We start from the raw sequence: 18,601 nt of genomic DNA, 5'->3' as shown, positions 1-18,601 counted from the left end.
TTACTTTAAAAATATTTAAGGCATCATAATAAAAATAAATACATAAACACCAATAACACATAGTAAAACAAGGGCCAAATAATGAAGATGAAGTGGTAAAAATGGTTCAGTTAAACAAGAAAACCTTGGAGAAATGAAATTAATGTGATTGAGCAGAGAATTTAGCTGAGTTTCAAGGCAGCCAATTAAAAAAGACACTGCATTAGATACTTTGTATTGGCTAACAAAGGAAACCCATAAGTTTTATTTTCTAACGTGAGGCTGACCTAGATGTCGTTGTGGCCTATAGCATGGCATAAAATTATTCCTTTAGATGGCTGATCGCCATGGAGTTACTCTAGGACTTTATAAATTGATTTAAACATGCACTGAGTTGCTGCTTCATGCCAGGCACTGTGGTAGGTTGGGGATGTACTGAAGCAGAAAAAACCTGCCTCCAAGGTCCTCCAGAAACTTATTCTAGAAAAGGAATGGCACGTATTAATAACAATAGTAGTAGTAGTAAGATAGTGCAACAGTTGAAGCTTTTACGAGATAGATAAATATACAAAGGTGGAGTTTAATTTATTTAGGTGGGTGAGGGAAGAGGAGTGGGGGGATAGGAAAGGGGGTATGTCTCAGCAAGAACGTCCCAGATGAGGTGATTCCTGAGGAAAGACTTTCCAGGCAGAGGAAACAGCATTGAGAAGCCATAAGGACTGAAACGCAAGATAATTTGTGGGGCAGTCTGCAGGCCTTCACTGCCAAAGCATAAAGGACCTGGGCAATGCGGGAAAGGGCAGGCCTGGACCAATCCTGCACCACGCTCAGGAGCTTGGAAGTTTCCTTTTGGTGATGAGGGGCCAAGGAGGACTTTTTTTTTAAGCCAGGAAGACACATGGCCAGACTTGCTTTTAGGAAGACTGTTTTGGTGGCATAGTGGAGGATAGAGGCAGGGAAATGGGATAGAAGGATCTCATAACTCACCTAGGGCAGTGACGGCAGGAACAGACTAGAGAGGACAGATTTCAGAAACTCTGCTGAGCAGGCTGTGTGGTTAGGCTCACCCTCGGCTCCACCCCAAGCCCCGTGTTAGCCTTAGTATTGCTTGTGTCTGTTTCATAAGTTACCATGGGGTCATTCTCTTGTAGGACCTTCGCTGGTCCCACCAGCATCTCTGGGATGGAGGAGAGTTAGGCAGTGGATATGCCCCTTTCTAGACTCTTCAACTTATGGCATTTTATTAATGATCCAAAAGGAAATCTGACTCCCAGATCCTGGGGTGGCAGAGGTGCTATTCTTTTATTGAACTGATATTTCAAAAATTTAGTGCAATGTTTTCTAATTTTCTTACTAATTTTATTTAAAGAATAGTAACAATTCATATTTTTTGAGAAAGATTGAATGAAGGAAATCACAAGCTGCTCAGAGTTCCTGATGCTTTGGAAGTAGCAGTTCCTAAAGCTGAAGTAGTAAAACTCAACAGCTTGCTAAAATATTGCCATACGAGGCAAAAAAAAATTAAGACTGAGGAATTAGTGTGCTGCCAGCAATAAAAGACTATTTGTTAGCACTTGGCTGGAACCAAGTTTCGTTATTGCTAACAAGAAGCTGATAACATGATTTCTGAAAGATTTTCAGTGCTTGGCAAATACATTCACTCCTTAGTGTTTTATACTGATACTTCAATGCTAAATATTTCCAGAAAATCTAGGTTTCTTAACCATTTATCTTAGTTACTTTAGAGCCATGCATACAGCCCTGAACTTTCACTATTCAATACTTACATGTTCCAAAGGCTAGCCACACTTGGCCCATGAGATAAATGCAAACAATAGGATGAATGTTTCTATTCCCTGCTCTAAATCCTACAGCTTAATACTTTGACTCTGCAACAACTGATAAAGCTGAAAAGAGATCTGGGATCCAAATTGTCATGCTTACGTTTCAATGATTGGTCTAGCAATGTTATGGACTAATGAGGCACTTCAGCCTAACAGATCCTCTTCCTGCCCCCTTCAGAAATGGCCCCTGAAGAATGAGACCTGAGAATCTAATTAGCTTGCACATTTGTGCTTTATCCTTTGAATCAGCCGGTAGGATAAGCAGCTGCTCGGCAGACTTCTCTGTCTCTCTCTGAGAAGCAGCTTGCTCTGGCTTCTCTAGCAGGGGGTTTCTCCTTAGCCAAGCCTGTCAATCACGTTGAACCTGAGAGTGACCAATGAGGCAAATTCAGATAAGGAAGACCCTACAAACGTCAAGATTCATGGTACCTACTGCTAAATGTAGGGATTCGGCAATGAATAAGATGGGAAATAAAATGAATAAGATGGCAAAATGGGTGAAGGTGGTCAAAGGGTACAAATTTTCAGTTATAAGATAAATACGTTCTGGGGATATAATGTACAGTATGGTGATTATAGTTAACAATTGTGTATTGTACATTTGAAAGTTGCTAAGAGAGTAGAACTTAAAAGTTCTCATCACAAGAAAAAAAATTGGTAACTATATGTGGTGATGGATGCTAACTAAACTTATCGTGGTGGTCACTTTACAATATATACATATATCAAATCATTATGTCAATTAAAAAATAAAGACGAGAAGTTTGGATGTGGCAATGGGAGATGAAGGGAAATGTTTTACAGGTCAGAGAATATCAGTGGGAGAGGTTATCTAGTCAATCGTAAGCTTCTTAAGGGCACAGTACTATATTTCACTCATCTTTATCTCCCCTATAGGGCCTATTTCAGTGCTTTGCAAATTAAAAAGAAAAAAAAAAGATGAGTAAAATATTTCCTGCCTTCAAGGAACTTGCTATTTGAGGGGAAGCAAATAAGAAAACAATTGCAATACAAATTATAAATGCTACACACAGGTTCCTCATCTAGAACTGAATACACACCGCTCACACTCTCAAACCAATTATCACATTCCTCCCTTTGCTTACACAAGCATCTCTAGAACTTGTGAAGTAATATGACCTTTGAAAAATATTTATGTAGTTCTCTACCAACTTTCACATGAAGAAAATGCTGATCATTTTTAGTACCCACCTCTTATGTGCTGACAAAAGCCAGCAGATTTCTGTGAAGTGTTTCTCGATTTATGTTTAGGTTTGACTAATAAACTGAGCAGGAGAAAGAAGGATTAGTCACTATATAGTTTTACAACTCATCAGCAACTCCAGGTCTCCATTAGTGAAAGCTGGAACATTCCACAGGCACGATCCTCACGAGGACATTGAACAGATTTTGTTCTGTGACTTGTTTCAGAATGAAATTCTACCTTCCCTTCTTTGCTGATAAATGTGGTTCAACACAATTTCAATATTTTAAAACATCAGATGAGGGTGTGACCTGTTGTTTAAGGATAAACTGCCATACCCTAGCCCAAAGCACATTTCCCCAGGGCTCACAACCCTCTACCTCGTTGGTCAGAAGCCAAGGAGTTTATTTGCTATCACCAGTAACCAGCTACCCATCATGAGGGAACATCCTTTTCATTGTCCCTGGCATGAAGTATATATGTACTGTGTGGGGAGCTGCAAATTCTCTAAAGCCAATTGCAGTGGAGGAGGCAGAAATGTGAGTTTAGTCTGCAGGAACTGATGAAGTCTTCTCTGATCATCTGGTTTTTAATGAGACAGCAATTACTGCATATAGCTGTGAGGGAAGCCAGGGAAGACACCACAACTCACTAACGGTTGAATGTTTAAGCTGAGCCACACAGTCACATGCATTTTAGAATTGAGGTTTCTTACATCTCTATGTTAATTCCTTGATTGACAGTCCAGAAGAGATCAAGGAATCCTGTCAGCAAAACTGATTCCTTAGAACTGCTTAAGCTAAAGACAGTCTTTTATGTATGAATAGGGGCTTGGAGACGTGGTTATGCTTTCGTTCATCCACTAAGACTCCTAGGGATGAATAGTATTGTGGTCAATTTAGTCCCATGCCACTCACGGTTCCAAGGAAAAAACATAGCGTTTTCACATTTGAAAAGTGGCATATGTTTTCGCAGTAATTACATCTTATATGTTTACTATTCAAAACTGCAGGTGTGAGTTTTTGAACAGTGGCCAATGACAATGTGCCTGACTGGCAGCAGTTCCTAAGTGAGTCATGCTTCACTGTCTGTCGGTTTTTATAACTGTTTTCACTACTAATTTAGTTCTGTGATGCAGTGTGCAATTAGTTCTATTATGGAAGCAGCTGTCTTCAGTTTTACAATGACGCTTTCCCCTTTGGCTTGCACAGAGCGTGTTGTGGTTCTGCTGATGCGACGACGGGAGTTGTAAAGTGGTACCTAGATGAGCCACAGTGGGCCCGGATCTTCCACACACATAGGATTCTTGCTTACTCACTGCTACTCTAATGCTGTTTCTCACAGCTCAGTTAAAAAGGGGGTTGCAAAGGAAGTTGTTCCTTGCAAGACATGTTCTGGGGAGATTGGTGAGCAGTCCCCAATTGTATGCCCTCCAATCCTGTTGTTTATAAAAATTCTATTTGTAAGTGACATATTAGGTCAAAGTTGAGAACAAGAAAGTTGTATTTGGTTCACTTTCTAACATTGAGCTGTGGTTTTAAAGAATCAAGATGAAGCCTGAATGGAGCAAATGCCATTATATGAACAACATAAGAATTAGACTTAATGTTTATAGCTAGATGGGATGGGATAATATTCTATGGCTTCTACTGCTCTTTGGAAAAGCATCCTATCATCTCAAGAGTTTCTGTGTTTTTAATTTGCAGTCCTAGGTCCCTTTTGACACCTAAAATTCTCCAGGAAACCTAGAGCAATGCTCATTATGAGTCTATCTGCACTAAGTAGGGTCCATAGTTTGAGCATTCCCTTCCAAGTATAATTCCAAGCATAATTCCCTAGTATATCTTTAGAACCTTGCTACTCAAAGTACGGTTCGCAAACTGGGAGTATTAGCATCATCTGGAAGTCTATTAGAAACACAGGGCCTCCAGCCTCAATCCAGACCTACTAAGTCAGAATCTGCACTTTAACAAGATCCTCAGGCAATCTGTATGCACATTAAGGTTTGAGAAACTCTACTTTAGAACTTTGTTATTTGACTGCTACTTGTTACTGATTGCTAATGAGTATGACTGAATTTTATTGAATTCAGAACACTTATGATCAACTGAAATATCTGCTTCTTTTATTTGTTTATATTTTTAATTGACCACACCTCCCTCTCTAAAACATAAGTTCTTTGAGCACAAGTACTTTCTCTGTTTTATTATAGTATCTGCAGCAAGTGGAATAGTGCTCCCACATATTAACATTCAACAAATATTTGTTGAATTAAACAAATAAACAAATGACCCATTGTAGATAAAATGTGTGCAGTAATAGAGGCCTGGCAGATCAAGTTCCATAATCCCATGGTATTGCCTCAGAACCTCAGCAGGTCATGCCTGGGGCAGGCAGGTAAGAGGGAAATTGAGACGTAGTTTAGGAGTTCAGAGATCATACTGCTTTGATAGCCCCAGAGGAAACCTTGGCTGTCTAGAAAAGGATTGGTGGCTCCAACTTTCTTCCTTTGATTTTTTGAGAATGGCAGTTATCAGTCTTGCTGCAAGATGTCATGCATTCCAGCTGAACCAAAACAGTCCTTGAAAATACTACTGCACATGGACTGCTGGAAAAGCAACCAGTAAGGTCCAGGAGGCTGAGGCTTGGTAGGCTGACCAACTTGTTCTGGTTTTCCTTGAACTGTTCTGGTTTCAGAAGTGAAAATCCCATGTCTCAGAAAACCCCTCAGTCCCAGGCAAACTGCGACCACTGGTCACCCTACTTGACTTTGCTGGAGTGCCATATCTACTGAGAGTCTCTGTCAAAGGGTCAAGGACTTGGAGCCTCTGACAGATACTTAGATTTTTAGGGCACATTTGTGATCTAACCAAGAATGTCCAACAGCAAAAACTTACCTAGAGGCAGATCGCTTAAGTCCAGCCATGGGATGGTGGCTTAAATCCCACTAATTTCACAAAGGAATCCTTTATTTTTGTCTTTTTTATAAATATGGAAAGGGACAGACCTGTTTTCTCAAAACAGGATGGCTCACTTAAAAGCACCATCTTAGAAATCTTAGTTTTTTTCATCAGATGCTGACCCAAAGTTGCTAATATTTGAATTATCTTGGAGGTACATGGTCCCAGGACCAGAGCAAAACCTTTCTAGAAATACTTTCACACATTAAAGACACAGGGGTTATTTTCCTAAATTAAATTCATTTCCAGATATAATTTTTATGACTGCCATTTCCAAATATGCTCATTTAGTTCTTTCTACCTAAAAAAAAAAAAAGAAAAAAAGAAAAAGATAGATGGGATTGGATGTGGTTGGACTGTGGTGTTATAAATCCAGGACCAGACAATTTCAATGTAAAGTGCTATAATTCACTTGGAATGCTTTTACATACACACAGCATTATTCACCTATGTAACTAAATAATATTACCTAATGATTTAATCTATAAATGGTCTGAGCTTCACATTTTTGTCATGAAGCTGTTGCCATGGTGGCCAGTGGTCACCATTCAAAAAACACAAGACTGTTCAAAGCTAGACTTTCTTGAATTCAAAAATAGGTTTTTATCAACATCTAGGGTTTAAATATTTTAATTTATTCCTTAAAACAAGTCCAGCAAGATATTATATAAGGTTTGTGAAACATATAGAGAAAAAAATCATTTAAAACAACAACTGTTCTGTTACAACTGTTGTGAGATAGTGGTTATTTTATATATTCCCAACACTCTGATTTAAAATACCATTGTCTCATGACTTTATATAGAAAACACTGAACATGATATATGGTTCTATAATTGAAAAAGGCTAAATAAAGCTATTCCCCAGACTCATGTTTAATTGTTTAATATACCTGAGTGACTTTAGAATAGCTAAGTACTATATTACAGAGCACTTGATCATGACAAATGCAATTACCAACTGAAGTGCATTAGTATTTTCTGAACTGCATTTATTACTTTGATTGCAAAACAGTTTATGATTCCATTCACAAAGCATGATTTTATTCTTGTTCACTCACTCATCTGTTGGACGCTCGTAGACTGTTTGCTTGTGATTATAGCACTATTCTTAACTGTGATGTTGCAACATACTGGTATGTCAGGCTTGATTATGAAGTGTGTTGAAAGAAGTTGGTACTAATTATAGGAAAGGGGTCCAAAGTTTACAAACTATTTACTTTTTTAAATAAATTAGAGTAGCTCTAGACTATCCAAGTCATTTTATCATGCTGTGCTTTCTTAAGAGAGAGAAAAGGAATGGGTTTTGAGCTAGTAGGGCAGGACTGGCCATAGCTTACTCTACATTTTTGTACAGCAGTCTGGGGAGTGTGACACATGGGAAGGTAGTTGAAAGAAACTGGGTAGGAAAAACTGTTAAGAATGACTAGCCTACACTGTCAAAAAGAAAGAATTATGAAGCAGAAAAATTAGGGTGTTGTATGTAAAATCCAATTTATTCCTGCACTGAAGTTCAATGGAAAAAAGAAACTCTTGCTCCAATGTTCATTCAGAAATAGTTAAGGATTTACCAGACACTGTGTGTGACAATTCAGGTCCTATAAGAAGCATTCACCTTAAGAGAGGCATAGTTACTCCTGCTGTTTACCTGTGCTTCCTTGAATATCTTCACTTTGACATTCAGAGCACCATTGTTACTGTTGTTTTTAGTTTAAATAAATTGAAAAAATTTTTAAAGAAGGAGCATTCACCAAGATGGAATAGACATGCAAGAGATTTATTGGGGGAAATGGTTATAAAGTATAAAGGGTAAGGGAGTAGGAATAGCTAAGGAGAGCCTTCAGAACAATGCAGGTCTGACACACGTGAAGGGAGAGAAGGAAACATGATTAGGTGTAAAGGTCTCTGACCACACTGCAACCATGAGAAAGTTTTAGCCAAGTCAATCGGGAGTCCCTGAGTGTAGTGGGTTGAATGGTGCCCCCTCCCCACCCCAGAAGATATGTCTGGCTGGAAACTGTAAATGTGACCTTATTTAGAAAAGGGGTCTTTGCAAATATAATTAAGGATAAGAAGATGAGATAATTCTAGACTATCCATGTAGTCCCTAGATCAAATGACAAGTGTCCTAATAAGAACAGAAGACACAGATACACAGAGAAGAAGGTCATGTGAAAATAGAGGCAGATACTGGAAATGTATAGCTACAAGCCAAGGAACACAAAGATTGCCAGCAGCTACAGAAAGCTAGGAAAGAAGAATGAAATGGATTCTCCCTCAGAACCTCTGGAAGGAACCAACCCTGCCAACACCTTGATTTCAGACATCGGGCCCCCAAACTGTGAGAAAATATATTTCTGTTGTTTTAAGCCATCCAATTTGCAGTAACTTGTTATGGCAGCCACAGGAAACTAGAATACTAATCAAAGTTGCTCATTAGAGAGGGCCTGCATCCCACGGGAATGGGCCAGCACAGCACTCTGTCATGTCATTAGCTGGGAGCAGGCCCAGGAAAAGCATGGCCTCACCATGAATGCAACAATAAATCCAAAGGAGTGGCAGCTGGGGCTATCATTTAACTATGCTTCTTGAAGAAGATCTCGGTGATGCAGCTCCATGACTACCATGTTATGAAATATCAAAGAAACAAAGAATAGAGAATACAGTCTTTGCCTTCCAGAAGTTTCATTGGTCAACCAATGGATGTTGCACACATGGAAATACAAGCATGAATATAACAAAGCAGGATTACTTTATGCATACATTCTGAGGGAATCCAAAACCATGGAACAGTCAGCCTAGAATGAGGTGAATCTGGGAAGGCTCCCTAAATGAAGAAAGTGGTGCACTCAGATCAACAAATGGGAAGTAGGACAAATGGAATGAGTGCAGGCATAAAGCAGAGGGCCAGCAGTAAGGATACAGATGAAAGAGAAGAGCTTGGCCTAGTTGTTTCTTGAAAAACTGTCTACAAAGAAAGAGGTCAAGGAGGAAGAGATTTCACAAGGGAGGGAGTAGAACTGAAGGGGAAAGTGGGCAGAAACATAAAGAGACAAGAAGGCTTTCTTGAACCCTACATTTATTTATTTTATTAAAAAAAAAAACATTTCCCAGGTAACTTCAGACCTAGACCAGAATCCACACAGCAAGAATCCTGGAAGCCCTAGTCTGCTGGAATGACAAAGATTTAATCAGGATCCAAAAGAAATTATTACATTTATTAAAAAATAAATAAGGAGCATGGTATTTAGAGCTGGTAGACCTTGCAACCTTATTTATTGAATAATATTGGGTAAGCCACTTAAATTCTGAGGTAGATTTTCATGTGTTAAACAGAGATAATAAAATCTTTAAGTCAGAGTTATTGAGAGGGTTAAATGAACCAGAGTATGTTAATGCACATGCATGCTTGATGGTGAACCATGCTATCATCTAAATTTGAGATAAATACACTTAGGTATCCATAATCCCATCACTCAAAAACAATTACTATTAACTTTTTAGTATATAAATCCTTCCATATTTTTTCAATTTGCATGTGGAGATATATATTGACATATTTTTCCTGCCTGTATTACCACTTACCCATACCCGCTACACAAATGAATTATCCGGAACATGTTTTTCCCCCTATATAATGTACTGGGGACATTCTTTTGTGTTAGTAATTAAAGATCTATAGCATTTTTATTGGCCAAATATGGTAGAGATTACTAGAGCTCACCCAAGTCTTGTTTTCGTCTTCTTCTGGGTACCCAGAAAAATACACATCCCAGCTGCCTTGAAGTTAGGCAGAGCCATAGAACTAGTTCTGGCCAATGAGCTCTAGTGGAAATGATGTATGTCACTTATAGGCTGAGGCAGTGAAGAACCTTTGCATTGCTCTCCAGCACTCCCACAGTGGCAATTCAAAGAAATGATGGAGCTATAGAATGGAGATAGCCTAAAAAAGAAAGCTGCCCTTACTCTCAATGGATTTTGTGTGAGCAAGGAAAAAAATTAGATGTAAAGCCTCCATGATTTCAGAATTTGCTTGGTATAGCAACATAGTCTAGCTCATCCTAGACTAATGGGTAATATTCCATTACCTATTTCTATGTGTGGACACATAGGCTGTTTCAAATTCCTCATTATTACAAGCATTCTACAGTGAATATGTATATATAATTATATATATATAAATATAATTTTTTATAAACTTACCTGATTGTATCCTTAGAACAAACTCCTAGAAATAGGATTTCTGGGTCAAAAGGTATGTATGCTTTAACTTTTGATAGGTATGGACCAACTGCTCCCTCACAGAGGTTTTACCCAAATTGTAAAGGCTTATACATGTTTGACAAAACGATGTATTATCAACCAAACTTTATAGAAATAGAAAATATGAACAGACCAATCATAAGTAATGAAATTGAAACTGTAATTAAAAATCTTCCAACAAACAAAAGTCCAGGACCAGATGGCTTCACAGGTGAAATCTATCAAACATTTAGAGAAGAGCTAACACCCATCCTTCTCAAACTCTTCCAAAAAATTGCAGAGGAAGGAACACTCCCAAACTCATTCTATGAGGCCACCATCACCCTGATACCAAAACCAGACAAAGATACTACAAAAAAAGAAAATTACAGACCAATATCACTGATGAATATAGATGCAAAAATCCTCAACAAAATACTAGCAAACAGAATCCAACAACACATTAAAAGGATCATACACCACGATCAAGTGGGATTTATCCCAGGGATGCAAGGATTCTTCAGTATACTCAAATCAATCAATGTGATACACCATATTAACAAATTGAATAATAAAAACCATATGATCATCTCAATAGATGCAGAAAAAGCTTTTGACAAAATTCAACACCCATTTATGATAAAAACTCTCCAGAAAGTGGGCATAGAGGGAACCTACCTCAACATAATAAAGGCCATATATGACAAACCCACAGCAAACATCATTCTCAATGGTGAAAAACTGAAAGCATTCACTCTAAGATCAAGAACGAGACAAGGATGTCCACTCTCACCACTATTATTCAACATAGCTTTGGAAGTCCTAGCCATGGCAATCAGAGAAGAAAAAGAAATAAAAGGAATACAAATTGGAAAAGAAGACGTAAAACTGTCACTGTTTGCAGATGACATGATACTATACATAGAGAATCCTAAAGATGCCACCAGAAAACTACTAGAGCTAATCAATGAATTTGGTAAAGTTGCAGGATACAAAATTAATGCACAGAAATCTCTTGCATTCCTATACACTAATGATGAAAAATCTGAAAGAGAAATTATGGAAACACTCCCATTTACCATTGCAACAAAAAGAATAAAATACCTAGGAATAAACCTACCTAGGGAGACAAAAGACCTGTATGCAGAAGACTATAAGACACTGATGAAAGAAATTAAAGATGATACCAACAGATGGAGAGATATACCATGTTCTTGGATTAGAAGAATCAATATTGTGAAAATGACTATACTACCCAAAGCAATCTACAGATTCAATGCAATCCCTATCAAATTACCAATGGCATTTTTTACAGAACTAGAACAAATCATCTTAAAATTTGTATGGAGACAAAGACCCTGAATAGCCAAAGCAGTCTTGAGGGAAAAAAACAGAGCTGGAGGAATCAGACTCCCTGACTTCAGACTATACTACAAAGCTACAGTAATCAAGACAATATGGTACTGGCACAAAAACAGAAACATAGATCAATGGAACAAGATAGAAAGCCCAGAGATAAACCCACGCACCTATGGTTAACTAATCTATGACAAAGGAGGCAAAGATATACAATGGAGAAAAGACAGTCTCTTCAATAAGTGGTGCTGGGAAAACTGGACAGCCACATGCAAAAGAATGAAATTAGAACACTCCTTAACACCATACAAAAAAATAAACTCAAAATGGATTAAAGACCTAAATGTAAGACCAGATACTATAAAACTCTTAGAGGAAAACATAGGAAGAACAGTCTTTGACATAAATCACAGCAAGATCTTTTTTGATCCACCTCCTAGAGTAATGGAAATAAAAACAAAAATAAACAAATGGGACCTAATGAAACTTCAAAGCTTTTGCACAGCAAAGGAAACCATAAACAAGATGAAAAGACAACCCTCAGAATGGGAGCAAATATTTGCAAATGAATCAACGGACAAAGGATTAATCTCCAAAATATATAAACAGCTCATTCAGCTCAATATTAAAGAAACAAACAACCCAATCCAAAAATGGGCAGAAAGCCTAAATAGACATTTCTCTGAAGAAGACATACAGATGGCCGAGAAGCACATGAAAAGCTGTTCAACATCACTAATTATTAGAGAAATGCAAATCCAAACTACAATGAGGTATCACCTCACACCAGTTAGAATGGGCATCATCAGAAAATCTACAAACAACAAATGCTGGAGAGAGTGTGGAGAAAAGGGAACCTTCTTGCACTGTTGGTGGGAATGTAAATTGATACAGCCACTATGGAGAACGATATGGAGGTTCCTTAAAAAACTAAAAATAGAATTACCATATGATCCAGCAATCCCTCTACTGGGCATATACCCAGAGAAAACCGTAATTCAAAAAGACACATGCACCCCAATGTTTATTGCAGCACTATTTACAACAGCCAGGTCATGGAAGCAACCTAAATGCCCATCGACAGACGAATGGATAAAGAAGATGTGGTACATATATACAATGGAATATTACTCAGCCATAAAAAGGAACGAAATTGAGTCATTTGTTGAGACGTGGATGGATCTAGAGACTGTCATACAGAGTGAAGTAAGTCAGAAAGAGAAAAACAAATATCGTATATTAGCGCATGTATGTGGAACCTAGAAGAATGGTACAGATGAACCGGTTGGCAGGGCAGAAGTTGAGACACAGATGTAGAGAGCAGGCATATGGACACCAAGGGGGGAAAACTGCAGTGGGGTGGGGATGGTGGTGTGCTGAATTGGGCGATTGGGATTGACATGTATACACTGATGTGTATAAAATTGATGACTGATTACTAAAAAAAAAAAATTAATATCTTTGACTGCTAATGAGGTTCAATTTTTTTCATATATTTATTGGTCATTTACATTTCTTTAATAAAGTACAATTAATATTTTATAGTATATTTTTTCATTTGGCTGTTTGTTTTATAGTATTAATCGTTCTTGACATGTCAAGAATATCAACTGTCTGCTATATGTTCCAAATATGTTCTTTGTTGTTTGTCTTTTAATCTTACTTTTAATGTTTTGCCATATGGGCATCTTTACTTTTTACACAGGTAAAATTAAGAGTTTCCTTTATGGTTACTGATTTGGGTGTCTTGATTAGCTTTCTAATCCTTTCTATCTCAGGTTTAAAAAATACTCACCTATATTTTATTCAAATACTTACAGGATTTTATTTTTCATAGTCAAATTATTAACCCATCTGGCGATTGTATGATAGGGCTCCTATATCACATATTAAATAATCTATCATTTTCCATTTGATTTGAAATAACACCTTATCATATAAAAATTCCTACATATTTTAATATGTTTATGTACTTCTTATTTAATTGATCTACCAGTCTATTCCTAAGCCAGTATATGCTATTTTATTTATTATAGGTTTAAAATTTACTAAACTTAGTGCAAATTTTCCTCCCAATTACTCTTTTTTAAAAAATTAGAACTTTCATAGCTATATTTCTACATTAATTCGTCAAGATAAATTAGAATAAATTTGTAAAGTTCCATACAACAAATTATTTATTATGCAAATGAAATCTTCTGCAGAACTGCTCGGGTTGAAGCAATGGAGATGGGGATGGGGGGCGCTAAAGTCCCATCTGCTTGTCCACCACTGGATTCCTGCTGCAACTTCCGAGGAGCAATTTGAGAAATCACTGCTCTGGGGATTCCTCCTGCACTAAAGGACATCCTGTCCCATCAGAAAATGTTATGGGCAACCAAAAACAGAGGAGACTCATGGTCTTGTCTTCAATACTGATGGCCTTGGTACCCTCACAAAATAGCCGAGGCTCCCACACCTTTGGATGCCTATAGCCTTCTGCTGCTTCTTACTGCAGTTGCTTTGGCTGCAGGTGCTCATCCATCATGAGTTGATCTCCTCTATCCTTTTATCTGCTTTTCAGCTGCCTTAAATAATATCTTTATTGCCCCAATATTTGAACATCTGTTCCACATTTAAGATTTTCACTTAACGGTAGCTTTGGAATCATTTAAGTAACTAACCATTTCCATACTCAGCTGTAGGGAATATAAAATGTGAAACATTAAAAATGTGCTGTAGATGGAGAAGTGACAAATATGTGGAGACTCACTCTCCCTGAATAAAAGGAGAAAGCTCTGTGATGTTCTGATTTTCTCAAGTTACATTTATGCCCTCAGCACCTGAGTTTGAAAAGTAAGGAATCTATCCTTCTAACTATGTCTGGTACATTTGTATTATTACTCACTAAAAAAGATAGGACATTTACCACTGGTTTCTTTTTACATCTATAGCATGGAATCATTATTTAGTGAACACGTTCTAGTCCTGGTAATGATCAAATGTAAATCCAAGTCATTAATTATGACTCCTATGCACCACATGTAATTCCTTTAGTCAAATTAAAGTTTCAAGAAAGTTGAATGGAAAGCCATCTTTCCCTTGTTGTGATGAATTTGAAATACATACAGTACAAATTAAAGATCACATTAATTTGTTAAAGCAAGGCAATGGAACATATCTTAGTGGAACAAATTTATTGGAATTTGTTAGAAGTAATTTAGAAGGCCTCCAATTCATTAATTCATTCGTCATTCATTAATTTATTCATTCATTTTTATTGAATGTCTAACGGAGAGTATCGTTCTATATGCTAAGGATACAGTGTCCAGGGTATATAGCAGGGGGAATGTTCATACTATAATGGAGCTAATAGTTTAGTCAGAGAAATTTTTTTAATTGATAAATAAGCAATAAATAAGAAAAATATCACATACTGAATGATAAGTGCTATAACTAAAATTAAAATAGACTAGTGTAATAGACGTTGCCTCCTTTGAATTGGTTGGTCATGGGAACTTCTCTTTGAACATGACTTTAAGGAAGACACCCATATGAATATCAAGGAAAGAATCTTACAGGTAGATAGAAAAACAGGAACAAAGCCACAGGGTCAGGAGAATTTTGGTGAGTTTTGTAAGGTCACTGTGACTGGAATATAGTGAACAAGAGTGACCATAGTACAAGATGAGTTTCAATAGGTAGGGGCCAGATTACAGAGGGCTTTGCAAACTGGGTTAAAGTGTTTGAATTTTATCCAACATATGAAGGGAAGCCATTGAAAGATTATAAGCAGATGAATGAAATGTTCTGATTTACACTTATAGTTCTCTGGCTGCTAAATAGAGAATTGATTAAGCGAGGCAAGATTGCAATGATGGAGTAGTAAAGGGAGAACATGATGATGCTGGGGAGAGGGAAAAGTTGTTGGAAGGATGCTCCTGAGTAGACAAGAGGTGAAATGAAAAAGGATGGCATTAGAACATACTGTTCATTCATGACAGGAAGAAAAACAGACTAGTTTAGATTCAAATAGGTGAATAGAGTGACATTGGAAGAGTTTGGAAAATTGCCTGGAAGAATTGTTCTGATTGCTTCTATTTTTTCAGTGAAATAGGAAGAAAGTCAGCACTAAGAGTAAGGATAGGGAAGGATGTGCTGGAAGTACGAAAAAGGGGAGAAAATGTAAAAAAGCAATATAGAAGAATGGGAGCATAAATGGTCATGGGGAGTGCAATATGATTGTCAGACAGCACCACAAAAATCCTCTTCATGTTAATGGTCATAAATTTGAAATGAGACCAGTCAATATGGATGTGCTTTTCTCCAGTCAAATTCAGCTATACAGTGGTACGTGGAGAATACAGAAAAATTGGAATTTACCAAGATTGATATTTGTCAAAGCCAGTGAAGAACAAGGGTGTTGACGATTTATGTAAGAGGGTGTTTTAATATTAGACTATGGAATATAAATTGGGTAAGGGTAGGAGTGAGAAAACAGTGGAAGCGTGGGCATAAGAGACAGTGAAAACATTGTATGATAGCTTGTAGATCCCAGAGGAATAGAAGAATTACTAGTATTAGAATTCTAGAGGGAGTAAGCTAGAAAGATAGGTGATGGACAGCACAGAACTGCTGAAATTGAGGTTATGGAGTAATTTCAGTTATTGGTAGTGACAAGGACTAAATATAACTATGGGAGTGACTGACTGAAGTAGAGGAAAAAAGGAGAGGAGAGTAAGGGACTGAGAGCCCAGGTACTAGAAGGATCTTCTAACTGGATATTAATGGTGCCAAGAATTATGACAGGAGTAATGGGACAGCATAAACAGCTCTAATAAAACATAGTAAAGAAAAACAATGAAAATAAAAAGACTGATAAGGAGGCAGAGAATGGAGATTGAGCATATATATGTATAGTTGACGTTTTTGATAGAGAACAACTGTAATTAAAACAGAAGAATTAAGTAAAAATATAATGGAATTGAACTTTCATTTCCAGAAATATGGCAGATTAGACCTCAAGAGGGGCAACTACAAGGCTGGGGAAAGTTTTTCCAAAATGCTTCTAAATCAGTTATTGAGCTAACATGAAAATAAGGAATCTATATATTCCCAAAGCAAATGAAAGCAGGAACTCTTGGAGATGAATGAATTTCAAAGTTGCCTCTTCCTTGAGGAATCCTGACATGCCCTGGATACCTTGTGCCTCCACTTTGTTGGGTATAAGGGATGCAGGAGATGAAAGCAAAGACCTGAGGCCAGCCCTAAGTGGGAGATCCACTTGGGGATCTCCACAAAAAGATGCTCTCTTAAGGCCATACTCTCAATACAAGGGTACCTGACAAACAAAATCCACACATACAGGGCAAGAAAATATGCCTGTCTTGCGTCTGGCATTAGGTGGAAAGAAACAAAAATAATCCCTCTTGAGAATTCCTAGCCATAAGTCAGCCTTTACTTTGAGTTTTATTATGAATTCATGTTACAAGAAGGTGTATGATCCAAATGAAAAACATACAAATTACATGAAATAACAACAAACAAATTAATCCCCAAACCCACAAACAACAACCAAAGCTAAGAAGTTAAATTTAAGGAGGTTATATCAGAAAATACTGAAAGGATAATATATATGGTGATTCTTTTTTTCATCCTTATTCCTGATTGTATTTTTCAAATTTTACAATAGAGGCTGCACTTAAACTGTAAACGTAATATATTTATTGATTTAAAAATTAAAATTAGGGCCTGGTGGCGCAGTGATTGAGAATCTGCCTGCCAATGCCAGGGACACGGGTTCGAGCCCTGGTCTGGGAAGATCCCACATGCCGCGGAGCAACTAGGCCCGTGAGCCACAACTACTGAGCCTGCGCATATGGAGCCTGTGCTCCCGACAAGAGAGGCCGCGATAGTGCGAGGCCCGCGCACCGCGATGAAGAGTGGCCCCCGCTCGCCGCAACTAGAGAAAGCCCTCGCACAGAAATGAAGACCCAACACAGCCAAAAATAAATATAAATAAATAAATAAATAAATAAAATGCTACTTAGATTATTAAAAAAAAATTAAAAATATAAACAAAAAAAGATTACTGATAATTTCACTACTTAGATAATTATTTTGAATTTTGATATATATTTTTACAAACAGATACAAATTAAACGAAACAAAAACTAGTCCTCTCTCCCTTACAAATTCAGTTAGAAAACAATCCAGGAATCCTGATCAGAGTAGGAGGTTTTACTTGGTGGCCTTTAGGGTTTCAGTCAAACCTATTATCCTAGGATATTATACTTTAAAAAAAAACCCTTTCTGCTCAAAGATAAACTTGATTTTTAAGAATGTCATTTCAAACATGAAAAGTGCCCAGAGTGGGCTAATGGTTTTGGCTTTTGGTTGGGAAAGTGAATTTACAAGTAAAGAGTTAGGTACTTTGTGCCTAAAACTTTTTAACCTTTACTTGTGGGTTGAAAGATTGGAAGGCATTTGCCCTATAAATTGTAATAGCCCCAAGGAAGCCATTATACTTTAAAGGTCAATGCTCTGTGAAACACATTTTAGTAAGTGGAGTTCGTGATTAAAAAGAGAAGAAGAAGAAAGAAAGAAAAGAAGTAAATTCTCCCAGTTCAATCCATACAGGGGTGCTCGATAATGTTCCAAAGATAAATTCCTTCAGAGTCCCTTAGCTCATTTAGCTAAATAGGACACCTTGATGTGTTTTCACTCTCAATCTAGGTTTTGCAATTTAATAGTCTAAAGTTTGAGTAATGATACACACACACACACACAGCACTAATTTTGTCAATGAAGAAAAGGCTTAAAAAGGCTTTAAAAAGAAGGCTTCAAAAATCCCAGATCTATTAGAGATGCTTGTTAAAAATGAAGATGTCACAAGTTGTTTCATATCTCTATTAAGTAAAATTATAAAAGAAAATAGTGAAAAGAGAGTAAAAACATCAACCTCCCAACAAACGTTCACATGGTTCTCCCTTAAGAGATAGCCCATGTACACAGTATCCTTGTCACGGTGGATAAGTT

General features: G+C 37.3%; 1 protein-coding gene and 1 long non-coding RNA gene across 2 annotated transcripts in view; both read right to left on the bottom strand.

Annotated features, from left to right (window-relative positions):
• SEM1 (SEM1 26S proteasome subunit) overlaps window positions 1-18,601 on the bottom strand; it is a 294,022-nt gene that overhangs the window by 152,624 nt on the left and 122,797 nt on the right. The gene's annotated exons all lie outside the window — the stretch shown is intronic.
• Window positions 13,322-18,601, bottom strand: part of LOC309665639 — a 272,601-nt gene continuing 267,321 nt past the window's right edge. Inside the window, exon 2 of the long non-coding RNA XR_014266603.1 lies at window positions 13,322-17,608. This is a non-coding gene — a long non-coding RNA (uncharacterized lncRNA). The remainder of the gene's footprint in view (window positions 17,609-18,601) is intronic.

The sequence above is a fragment of the Balaenoptera physalus genome (genome assembly GCF_965194825.1).
Source record: "Balaenoptera physalus genome assembly, chromosome: 8".
In the NCBI taxonomy this organism is placed as follows: Eukaryota; Metazoa; Chordata; class Mammalia; order Artiodactyla; family Balaenopteridae; genus Balaenoptera; species Balaenoptera physalus.
This window is presented reverse-complemented; position numbering and strand designations above follow the sequence as displayed.